Here is a 12545-nt window from a genome sequence, read left to right on the forward strand (position 1 = left end):
AAAATAGATGATTTTGCATTATTGATACGCTGCCCTGATGCCCTGCAATAAGTATCCAACAAGTTTGATACCCTGTCTGCACCCTCCACACTAGCCTTGAATAGCAGCAGGCTGTCGTCTGCGAATAAAAGGTGGTTGACGGACGGAGCCGTGGGTGCCACCTTAATACCCTGCAAAGACGATGACAGAGAACTAGATTTTAGGAGGCACGAAAGGCCCTCTGCTGCAATCAAGAAAAGGTAAGGGGAGATAGGATCTCCCTGCCGAATCCCTCTTGATGGGTTGAAATATTGGAGCTTCTCTCCATTAAACATGACTGAAAAAGAGACTGAGGACACCATAGACATCACAATATCTATCCAAGACTGTGCAAAACCCAATCTCCCCATGATAGCTCTTAAGTACAGCCACTCTAGCCTATCATAGGCTTTCATCATATCCAACTTAAGCGCACAGTAGTTGTTGCTCTTCGACCTGTTGCGCTTCATAAAATGTAAGCATTCGTAAGCAAAAATTATATTATCTGTTATAAGTCTGCCGGGCACGAAAGTGGACTGCTCATGTGAGATTATCTCTCGCAACACGAGCTTTAACCTGTGAGCTACCACTTTTGAGGCAATCTTGTACAAGACGTTACATAGACTTATAGGCCGGAATTGTGAGAGAAGAGTTGGGTTCGTCACCTTGGGGATCAACACAAGAATCATATTGTTAATGCACTCCGGGTTCTTTTCCCCTCTGACAATCCTGAGAACAACATCAGTAACATCTTCCCCACACACATCCCAGTGTTTTTGGTAAAATTGGGCCGGAAAACCATCTGGACCCGGAGCCTTGGTGGGAGACATCTGAAAAAGTGTTGTATTAACTTCGTCCCTCGTATATGGAGCACATAAGTTAGCGTTCATAGCCGCTGTTACCTTCCTCGGAACATGTTCGAGAACATCTTGTATGCCTTGACCCCCCCTCAGAAGTATACATATCATTATAAAAATTGTGCACCAAAGTCCTCATCTCACCTAGGTCCTTTGTCAACACTCCCAAAGCGTTTTCCAGCGCCCGAATCATATTCTTTTTTCCTTCGCATACTCTCCCGTAGATGAAAGAATTTCGTATTCTTGTCACCAGAAGAAAGCCAATCAATCCATGCTCTTTGTCTCCACATTATTTCCTCTCGGTGGTAAAGCTCAATGAGCCTCTCATTTATTTTCAGTTCCACATGGCTAGGCGCTATCCTCAAGGGGTCGCTGAGGGAGTCCTGGGTTAGGGGGTTCTCGAACAGTCGGACTATATACTTTGGCCGGACTGTTGGACTATGAAGATACAAGATTGAAGACTTCGTCCCGTGTCCGGGTGGGACTCTCCTTTGCGTGGAATGCAAGCTTGGCAATTTGGATATGTAGATCTCCTCCCTTGTAACCGACTCTGTGTAACCCTAGCCCCCTCCGGTGTCTATATAAACCGGAGGGTTTAGTCCGTAGGACGAGAACAATCATAATCATAGGCTAGCTTCTAGGGTTTAGCCTCTACGATCTCGTGGTAGATCAACTCTTGTAATACTCATATCATCAAGATCAATCAAGCAGGAAGTAGGGTATTACCTCCAGCGAGAGGGACCGAACCTGGGTAAACATTGTGTCCCCCGCCTCCTGTTACCATCAGCCTTAGACGCACAGTTCGGGACCCCCTACCCGAGATCCGCCGGTTTTGACACCGACATTGGTGCTTTCATTGAGAGTTCCACTGTGCCGTCACGATAAAGGCTTGATGGCTCCTTCGATCATCGGCAACGATGCGATCCAGGGTGAGGTTTTTCTCCCCGGACGGATCTTCGTATTCGACAGCTTCGTACTGCGGGCCAACTCGTTTGGCCATCTGGAGCAGATCGAGAGCTACGCCCCTGGCCATTGATGTCTACTACACAACCTTCTTCTTATAGACGTTTTTGGGCCTCCAAGTGCAGAGGTTTGTAGGACAGTAGCAAATTTCCCTCAAGTGGATGGCCTAAGGTTTATCAATCCGTAGGAGGCGTAGGATGAAGATGGTCTCTCTCAAGCAACCCTGCAACCAAATAACAAAGAGTCTCTTGTGTCCCCAACACACCCAATACAATGGTAAATTGTATAGGTGCACTAGTTCGGCGAAGAGATGGTGATACAAGTGGTATATGGATGGTAGATAAAGGTTTTTGTAATCTGAAATTATAAAAACAGCAAGGTAACTAATGGTAAAAGTGAGCATAAACGGTATTGCAATGCGTTGAAACAAGGCCTAGGGTTCATACTTTCGCTAGTGCAAGTCCTCTCAACAATAATAACATAATTGGATCACATAACTATCCCTCAACATGCAACAAAGAGTCACTCAAAGTCACTAATAGCAGAGAACGAACAAAGAGATTATGGTAGGGTACGAAACCACCTCAAAGTTATTCTTTCCAATCAATCCGTTGGGCTATTCCTATAAGTGTCACAAACAACCCAAGAGTTCGTACTAGAATAACACCTTAAGACACAAATCAACCAAAACCCTAATGCCTAGATACTCCAATGTCACCTCAAGTATGCGCGGGTATGATTATACGATATGCATCACACAATCTAAGGTTCATCTATTCAACCAACACATAGGACCTCAAAGAGCGCCCCAAAGTTTCTACCGGAGAATCACAGCGAAAACGTGTGCCAACCCCTATGCATAGGTTCATGGGCAGAACCCGCAAGTTGATCACGAAAACATATATCAAGTGAATCACGTGGTATCCCATTGTCACCACATATACGCACGGCAAGACATACATCAAGTGTTCTCAAATCTTTAAAGACTCAATCCGATAAGATAACTTCAAAGGGGAAACTCAATTCATTACAAGAGAGTAGAGGGGGAGGAGAAACATAAGATCCAACTATAATAGCAAAGCTCGCGATACATCAAGATCGTACCACCTCAAGAACACGAGAGAGAGAGAGAGAGATCAAACACATAGCTACTGGTACATACCCTCAGCCCCGAGGGAGAACTAGTCCCTCCTCGTCATGGAGAGCACCGGGATGATGAAGATGGCCACCGAAGAGGGATTGCCCCCTCCGGCAGGGTGCCGGAACGGGTCTAGTTTGGCTTTTGGTGGCTACGGAGGCTTCTGGCGGCGGAACTCCCGATCTATTGTGCTCCTCGATGTTTTTAGGGTATATGGAGATATATAGGCGGAAGAAGTACGTCAGGGGGCCACGATGGGCCCACGAGGGTGGAGGGCGCGCCTAGGGGGGTGGGCGCGCCCTCCTACCTCATGGCCTCCTCGAAGCTTCCCTTACGTGCACTTCAAGTCTTCTGGGCTTCTTTCCTTCCAAAAATGAGTTCTGTGAAGTTTCAGGTCAATTGGACTCCGTTTGGTTTTCCTTTTCTGGGAAACCCTAAAACAAGGTAAAAACAGAAACTGGCACTGGGCTCTGGGTTAATAGGTTAGTCCCAAAAATGATATAGAAGTGTATAATAAAGCCCATAAACATCCAAAACAGAAGATAATATAGCATGGAGCAATCAAAAATTGTAGAGACGTTGGAGACGTATCAACCATCAGGTTTGGAAGCTTGAACTATACTGCCGATATCCGCGGAGACTTGATCTTCGATGGATTCGAGCCCATGTCAGGTGCGCCGCACAGTCACGACGAGCATGACCTAGCTCTACCGTCAGACGGTGTTCGGGAGATCACACATGTGGCTACTCCGGCCCTCAATCCGAAGCAGATCGTGCCATCCAAGGACGGGTGGTTGGACCCCGCCACGGAAACCGCACACTCAGCGGCGATAGAGCCGAATACTGACTTCACCTCCTATGAGACCTGTGTTACCGGACCCTTGGATTCGCCCCCGACGACAGGCTCTGAACCGCTTGCGTCCGTGCCTATCGAATCTGACTGGGCACCGATCATGGAGTTTACCTCCGCGGATATCTTTCAGCACTCACCCTTGGGTGACGTGCTAAATTCATTGAGGTCTCTGTCCTTGTCAGGAGACCCTTGGCCGAACTATGTCCGGCTTGAGTGGGAAGCGGACAACGAAATTCATTCCCCACCCACCACCCACTTAATAGCCATTGTCGACGACTTAACCGACATGCATGATTTCGGCTCTGAAGACATCGACGGTATGGACGACGATGCAGGAGAACAACAGGAACCACCGCCCACAGGGTGCTGGACAGCCACCTCATCATATGATATATACATGGTGGACACCCCCAAAGAAAGCAATGGCAACAAGGCAATGGAGGATAACCCCCTCGAGAAGCAATCTAAGCACCGGCGTCATTGACACTGCTCAAAGCCCCGCCATAGCAAAAGCAGCGATACCGGCACAATAGATAATAACACTGCGAACAGTGCCCAAGACGAAGACAATCCCCTCCAGCCAGGCTTCAAGCGGGAGGATGGGCAAGCGAGCCCTAAGGAACATGCGACAGACGGAGAATTAGGGGATGACAATTACATGCCCCTCTCCGAAGACGAGGTGAGCCTCGACGAGGAAGAATTCATAATGGCTGAGGATCCCATCGAGCAGGAGCGCTTCAAGTGCCGGCTTATAGACACAGCAAAAAGCCTGAAGAAAAAGCACCAGCAGCTTCAAGCTGATCAAGATCTGCTAGCGGATAGATGGACCCAGGTCCTGGCAGCCAGGGAATACGAACCCGAGCGCCCAACCAAAAGTTACCCAAAGCGCTGGTTGCTACCCCAACTCGAGGAGGAACCATTAAAACCTACACCACCAGCCTATGATGCGGCTGACCGGCCACCTCGTGGCCGAGACAAAGCGGCATATCAGCCGGAAGTCCAGCCCGCACCCCGTCGCCAGTTAAACAAAAACACCAAGGATCGGGGCTACACGCAGGACCTGCGAGACGTATTGGAAAACAAAGCAGGACATACAAGATCGATCTACGGATCACAGGGGCGCGCCCCAACACGTGACGACGACCGTCACGCCGGATATACTAAAAGCAAATCCGGTCGGGCCGAATACAGCAGACAAGACTCGTATGAACTGCGTCGTGATATAGCCGGCACAGAGGCGCCGCACACCCCCTATGCTTCACCGACGAAGTAATGGATCACGGATTCCTAGAAGGGTTTAAACCCGTAAACATTGAATCATATGATGGTACAACAGACCCCGCGGTATGGATTGAAGATTTCCTCCTCCACATCCACATGGCCCACGGTGACGATCTACATGCCATCAAGTACCTCTCACTAAAACTCAAAGGACCGGATCGACATTGGCTGAATAGCCTGCCGGCAAACTCCATTGGCAGTTGGGAGAACTTGGAAGACGCATTCCTTGACAACTTCCAGGGCACTTATGTGCGACCACCGAATGCTGATGACTTGAGTCACATAACCCAACAACCCAGGGAGTCAGCCAGGAAATTCTGGACTCGGTTCCTAACTAAAAAGAACCAAATTGTCAATTGTCCGGATGCCGTGGCCTTAGTGGCATTTAAGCATAACATCCGTGACGAGTGGCTTGCCCGACACCTCGGCCAAGAGAAGCCGAAGTCCATGGCAGCCCTCACGACACTCATGACCCGCTTTTGTGCAGGCGAGGACAGATGGTTGGCTCGCAGCAACAACACATCAAGAAATCCTGGCAATTCAGATGCCAGAGATAGCAACGGCAAGCCACGTCGCAACATACACAAACGTCGCAACAACTGTGACAACGACGAAGACACGACAGTCAATGCCGGATTCAGTGGCTCTAAATCCGGTCAGCGGAAAAAGCCATTCAAAAGAAGCAATCCAGGCCCGTCCAGTTTGGACCGCATACTCGATCGCTCGTGCCAAATTCACGGCACCCCCGATAAACCAGCCAACCACACCAATAGAGAATGTTGGGTGTTCAAATAGGTCGACAAGTTGAATGCCAAAAACAAGGAAAAGGGGCTGCATAGCAACGATGAGGAGGAGCCCCGGCCGTCGAACACAGGAGGACAGAAGAAATTTCCTCCCTAAGTGAAAACAATGAACATGATATACGCAACCCATATTCCCAAGCGGGAACGGAAGCATGCACTAAGGGACGTCTATGCGATGGAGCGAGACGCCCCAAAGTTCAACCCATGGTCTTCTTGTTCGATCACTTTCGATCGCAGGGACCACCCTACTAGTATCTATCATGGCAGTTCTGCCGCATTGGTCCTTGACCCCATAATCGACGGATTTCACCTCACTCGAGTCCTTATGGACGGTGGCAGCAGCCTGAACCTGCTCTATCAAGATACAGTGCACAAAATGGGTATTGACCCCTCGAGGATCAAACCCATAAAAACCACCTTTAAAGGTGTCATACCAGGTGTAGAGGCCTGTTGCACGGGCTCAATCACACTGGAAGTGGTCTTCGGATCCCCGAACAACTTCCGAAGCGAGGAGTTGATCTTCGATATCGTCCCCTTCCGCAGTGGCTGTCACGCACTGCTCGGACAAACCGCATTGACCAGATTCAACGCGGTACCGCATTATGCATACCTCAAGCTCAAAATGCTAGGACCTTGCATGGTTATAACAGTTAATGGAAACACAGAATGCTCACTCCGTACGGAGGAGCACACTGCGGCCCTCACAGCAGAAGTACAGAGCAGCCTTCTGAGGCAAACCGCCAAGTCGGCGATAAAGCCCCCGGTCACCTTCAAGCGAGTCCGGAGTACCCTGCAACAGAATCGCCCGGCACGTTCTGAGCTCGCCTAGCAATCCGGCCTCCGTCCTAGTCCCAGTCAAGCGGCGAAATTTGCACCGCACGTCCATAATTATGCACTCAAGATACCATGGGCATAGGCGGAGGCACGGCTATGGCACGGCCCACAATGCAGCTCAACCGCCTCAGGACCCGTATATCTTTACCATTTTCTTCCTTTCAGGACCCTATTCTCTGAAGGCCCTCTCCATACCGTGATTATCGGACCCATCACGGGAAGGAAACACCAAGGAAGCAAGAAGCTTCGACATACAAGGGAATCCCCAGGTGGTCTCTGATAATGATCGCCGTACCTGTTTTACATACCCACACGCAGCCTGCCCTTGGATAGGACATGTCAAATAGTCCTATTTTTGCTTATTTGCACTACTTGTATACATATGCTTTGACATATCATTTAAATAACAATGCATAGCGTCAGCTTATTATTGCTTTTTTCACTGTCTGCTCATTTACGACAAATTGCAACTGTACATTCTGGTACGTCCAGTGCGCCAGGGGCTTCAGTGTACCCCATAACACAGCAAGAAAAGTCTGAACACTTTCGACAGTGTGGCACCCCGAACTTATAGCATTATATGCATCAGCTCCGAATCATGTCTTGGGTCAATAGTTGGGTTTGCCCAGCTCCCATGTTTTGGTACCTTACGTTCCGCTATATCGGCTAAGGTAGCACTGGGAGAACTACTGCGATTGTGTCCCGGTTCTTCCGAACAAACACCTCAGTCGAGAAAGCCGAAAACTGACTGTCATGATGCGGCGAGAGCTGGTCGCTGTTCGAGAGGTCTCAAATCCTTAAAGATTTTTTCCGCTTCGGGCGAGGAATCGGCCTTGTGCGATTTAGGCATATATAGTGCCCCAAGTTCGGCCTTCCAAATACTAGCGGCTTCGCCAAAATTTAAAATTGTAGACTTCTATGGCTAAGTGAGAGTGGTAAAGATGTATAGTCCGATTGCCTTGTTCACTGCGCTAAACACCTCCTTAAAGGACCAATTTTTTTGGATAAAGAGTGTTTAAGATTTACCCCGAACACCTCAGTACTAGTTACATGGGGGCAGAAGCCAACGACTGGCCAACTCTCAGATTTTATAAACGGCCGCACAGAAGGTAATATTTTAAATCGACAAGCGTTATATAGCGCACATGAACTTGTTTTCATATTACAGGATCACATGAGTACATTCATTCAAATATTACATCCTTAGCACATTCCTCCGCCACAAGGCGGGCACCCTTCAGGGCACTGTCATAATACTTTTCGGGGTGGCGATGCTCCTTGCCCTCTGGTGGCCCCTCCTTCACCAGCTTTTCGGCGTCCATCTTCGCCCAGTGGATTTTCGCACGGGCAAAGGCCTTGCGCGCACCTTCAATGCAGACGGACCGCTTTATGACTTCAAGCCGTGGGCAGGCATTCACAAGCCGCTTTACCAGGCCGAAGTAGCTGCCAGGCAGAGGCTCACCAGGCCACATCTGGACTATGAGTACCTTCATGGCCAGTTCAGCCGCCTTGTGAAGCTCGACCAGTTGCTTTTGCTGGTCTCTCAAGGGCATCGGATGTTCGGTCCCAGTATATTGAGATCAGAACAACTTTTTTGTCGAGCTCCCTTCCTCGGCCCGGTAGAACTCCGCGGCATCCGATACACTGCTGGGTAGATCTGTGAACGCTCCTGGAGAGCTCCGAATTTGGGTAAGTAAAAGGAAAGTTTCCTTCACATGCTTGCTTTGCATAATGAATGCCTTACCCGCCGCTATCTTCTTGACCGCCTGAATCTCTTGGAGGGCCTTTTGAGCTTTGGCCTTGGCATTCTGTGCGTTCTCGAGGGCCTTCGCAAGCTCAGACCCCTGCGTCTTAGAGTCACGCTCCAAGGACTTGTGTTTTTTGACGAAATCCTGGAGCTCTTGCTGAACCTCGCCGACTCGAGCCTCTTACTTCTCGTGCTCGATGCGCTCCTGGGTCGCTCTATCTTCGGCCTCGGACAACGCCTTCTTCTGGGCCGCCACTTCGGTCATGGCCCCTAGCAAAATTCATGATGATCCCATGATCTAGTAACCACTTCCCTTTTCTTTATCAATATACAGATGGGTTATCACTTACCTTTGTTCTCTTCGAGCTGCCTCTTGGTAAGGCTGAGCTCTTCCTCGGACCTCTCAAGGTCCCGCTTCAGTCCGGAGGCCTCCGCAGTACGAGCGGCAGCGGCCAGCAGCGAAGCCTGCTTATTCACATAGACATATTCTGATTAGACTCATGTGATTATTATTTGATCCTCTGTTTGGCCTTTTTTGCGAACACCAAATAGAGCATCAGGGGCTACTGTTTATACTGTGATATTTTCTCATAATTTGATTACTTACCTCAAATCCTGTTAGGAGGCTGGCACAAGCTTCGGTTAGTCCTCTTTTGGCGGACCGAACCTTCTCGATCACCGCACTCATGATAGTGTGGTGCTCTTCGTCAATGGAAGCGCCGCGAAGCATTTCTAGCAAGTTGTCCGATGCCTCTGGATGGACAAAGGCCATCGGCACAGACGGCTCGCCCCCCTTAGCGAGGGGTCGCCTGACAAAATCCAGAACCATTGGAGGTTCCGCCGCAGTATCCGGCTGGGGCCCAAACTTGCTGCAGCCCCCGTCAGTAGAGCCCACGGTAGTCTTGCTCCCCATGCACCCAGTCGGTGCCCTTTGCGACAACACCTCGACGTCGTTCGTGGGCCGGGGGGAGGTGGTTGTCGGGAGTGAATCGTTGTTCATCGCCGACTGGCCCAAAGACTCATCCGAGGAGGATACGTCGATATAGGCTTTGAATGGACTGCATGATCATGTTTGACATGATAACAAGTAATAAAACAAAACATACCAGAACTATTATAGTATCCGGATACTTATGACTTCGCCAGGGGCTTGTCCCTGGGCAACCACTCCTTGTCCCTGTAAGCGGTTGTTGTGGAGTAGTCCGGAAGGAGGGTCCTTCCCTTCTTGGACCCTTCGGCCTCCCCAGATGGGGCGGCCTTCCTTTTCTTATCTCCCCCGGCTGGGAGGGGGGACTTTCCTCTTCCTCCTCCTTGTTTTCGTCGGAGGAGTGCGCCTCGGTGTTTTTGGACGATGAGTCCGATACGACCTTGCGCCGGAGAACTTTTATGGTCCCTGCGGCCTTCTTCTCCGGCGCCTCATAGGGCGCCGGAACCAGCATCTCTGTCAAGAGAGCCCTTACTGGATCTTCGGGCAGTGGGGCCTGTCGTGGAATTGTCACGACAGATGTCCTTAGTGTCAGGACTTAGTCGCGAGGCTAACGCATCTATGTGGTAGCTTGAGAGGGGTTGAGCGGGACGAGAGACACGATGTTTTACCCAGGTTCGGCCCCTCACGGTGGAGGTAAAAGCCTACATCCTGCTTCATTGATATTGATGATGATGACCACGGTTACAAGAGTGCTCTATCTCGAGAGCTATTCTCTAAACCTAACTTGTCCAACCCGTGGAACTTGTGAATCTTGTCCCCTTTTGGGGAGCCCTGCCCCTCCTTATATATGTTGGAGGGGCGGGTTACATGTAGAGTCCTATTAGGATTAGGACTAGTCTATCTCTAATACAAACCGGATACAAGTCCAGGTCTTAGCTCCTTGTAAGATAAATGTTCCTCATGCCTTTTCTCTTAAACTGGCCCACCATTAACCTAAACCGGCCTGCTGGTCCTTGGGCCTTGTCATGCATCTGGAATACGCGTCGGGTCACCAATGAATCTTCAGGCTCGTGAATCGTCATACCAGTGAACCGCCAGACACGTAAACCGCCAGACACGTAAACCGCCAGACACGTAAACCACCAATCCTCTGGCGGTTTACTAATGAAACGCATAGTTCGGCCGGGTTATAGTTCCGTCCGGTTTACGCCGCTGGGTATATCCCCGACATTAGCCCCCAAGTTTAGCTTGGATTTATCCATGGTAAACTTATGCTGCAAAATAAACACAAGAACAAATTTGACAGGTTGTGCTCCGGGTTAAGAATTCTTGTAAACCGGTACCTGATCACCCTTAAGTCCTTGTTATTTCCTCCTTCTGGGAAGTCCGGGTCAACAGACCAGCTTCATAATCAATTTGCCGACATTGGTTTGTCACAGAGAAATATTGTGAAGAATAACTCCTTTGACTCAGCTCCTAAAGCGCCGGTTTAAGAAATATGGGTCTTGAAATACTTATCTCATATTCAGCCGGTTTAAGAATGCAGAACTTGCCGGTTTATGATTACCACCATTGTTGGGTTATAAAAACTGATAATTCCGGGTCATGATTATTGCCAACGCCGGTTCACAACGCCGGTTCATGATTATTGATGACGCCAGGTTGCAGCCACAGGGTCATAATGATTGGTGATGCCGGGTCAATCTGGTTTGCTCAAACAGAGAATTTGAAAATATTTCTTCAATAATAATATAATACCTGTAGCCCCCAAGTCTTGAGAAGAACAAAGTGATGGCTTAAGACTTGCTTCAATATAAATATTACCAATTTTGAAGAAATCCATGTTGTTCATCCCAGTCACTAGTGCCGGTTGTCATGCTTGCAACAACCTGGGACTTGTAATTGCTTGATGCTCATAAAAACTTCAACCAGTTTAGCCCCCAAGGGCCGGGTCATTATGCAATAATGAGCAGGGACTTTGTAAATATAATCTTGTAAACTTTGAATAGCAACGTGTAGCCCCCAAGGGCCGGCTCAGTAAGATAATATTGAGCTGGGACTTTGATATATACTTCAATGAAAATAACATCATATGATGTAACCCCCATCATGGGGCTTGAATCCACGTCCACAAGTTCAAAAGCCTTGTGCTTTACCAACTGAGCAGTGGACCCTTCAATATAATGGATAAAAAGCTGTGTACCTTGAATAGTTGATAGGAGCAATTGGTAGCCCCCAAGGGCCGGCTCATTATAATATGATGAGTCGGGTCTTCAATAAGACTAGTAAAAATGACTTTGCATTAGCCCCCAAGTGTCATGATGCATGCTTGCAGCGACATGAGACTTGCATGTAATCTCAATTTGAATAATGTAGCCCCCAAGTGCCAGGTTGTAAGCCTGCAGCGACTCGGGACTATTCCTTCCATTGTGGAATATCATATCCTTTGATAAAATAATAGCCATTGCGCTAAGACGACTTTGAAAAACCTCAATCATAATATTAATAACCATAATAAAAATCCAGCCATGTTGGCTATTCAAGATAATATAATCTGGTATGAAAATCTTATTCATCCAATATCATAATGAAAATTCAGCCAAGTTTGGCTATTTGAATAATATAACCCAATCATTTATAAGCGCATGATTCCAATGGCGCAATCCAAATATATACTGGCGACTTATAGTACAAAGCCATGCCGGTTTAATAAACACCGGATAATTTCTCATCATATACTGGCGATTTATCGTCTTAAAGCCAGGCCGGTTTAATAAACACCGGATAATTTATCATCATACTGGCGACTTATAGTCGAAAGCCAGGTCGGGTTAGTAAACGCCGGTGATTTATAATCATGCTTTATTCAACCTGTTTCTGCATACAACAAGTTTAAAGTGTCCGGGCGGTTTACGGTCGGACGGGTCATAATGCCCAACATATAACCCAGGTTTATAACCAAGGCTGCACTTAAGAATAATCAAATATGAAATATATCATACCTGTGACATTGAATCACATCATTGGTTTACCAACTTTTTGGAATAGGGGTAATAACCCAGATTTTGAGTACTGATAACTCCTTCCATATTGCGTCGGTTTATGATAAAACCGTACCAGGTT

The sequence above is a fragment of the Triticum dicoccoides genome, chromosome 6A (assembly GCF_002162155.2).
Source record: "Triticum dicoccoides isolate Atlit2015 ecotype Zavitan chromosome 6A, WEW_v2.0, whole genome shotgun sequence".
Classification (NCBI taxonomy): domain Eukaryota; kingdom Viridiplantae; phylum Streptophyta; class Magnoliopsida; order Poales; family Poaceae; genus Triticum; species Triticum dicoccoides.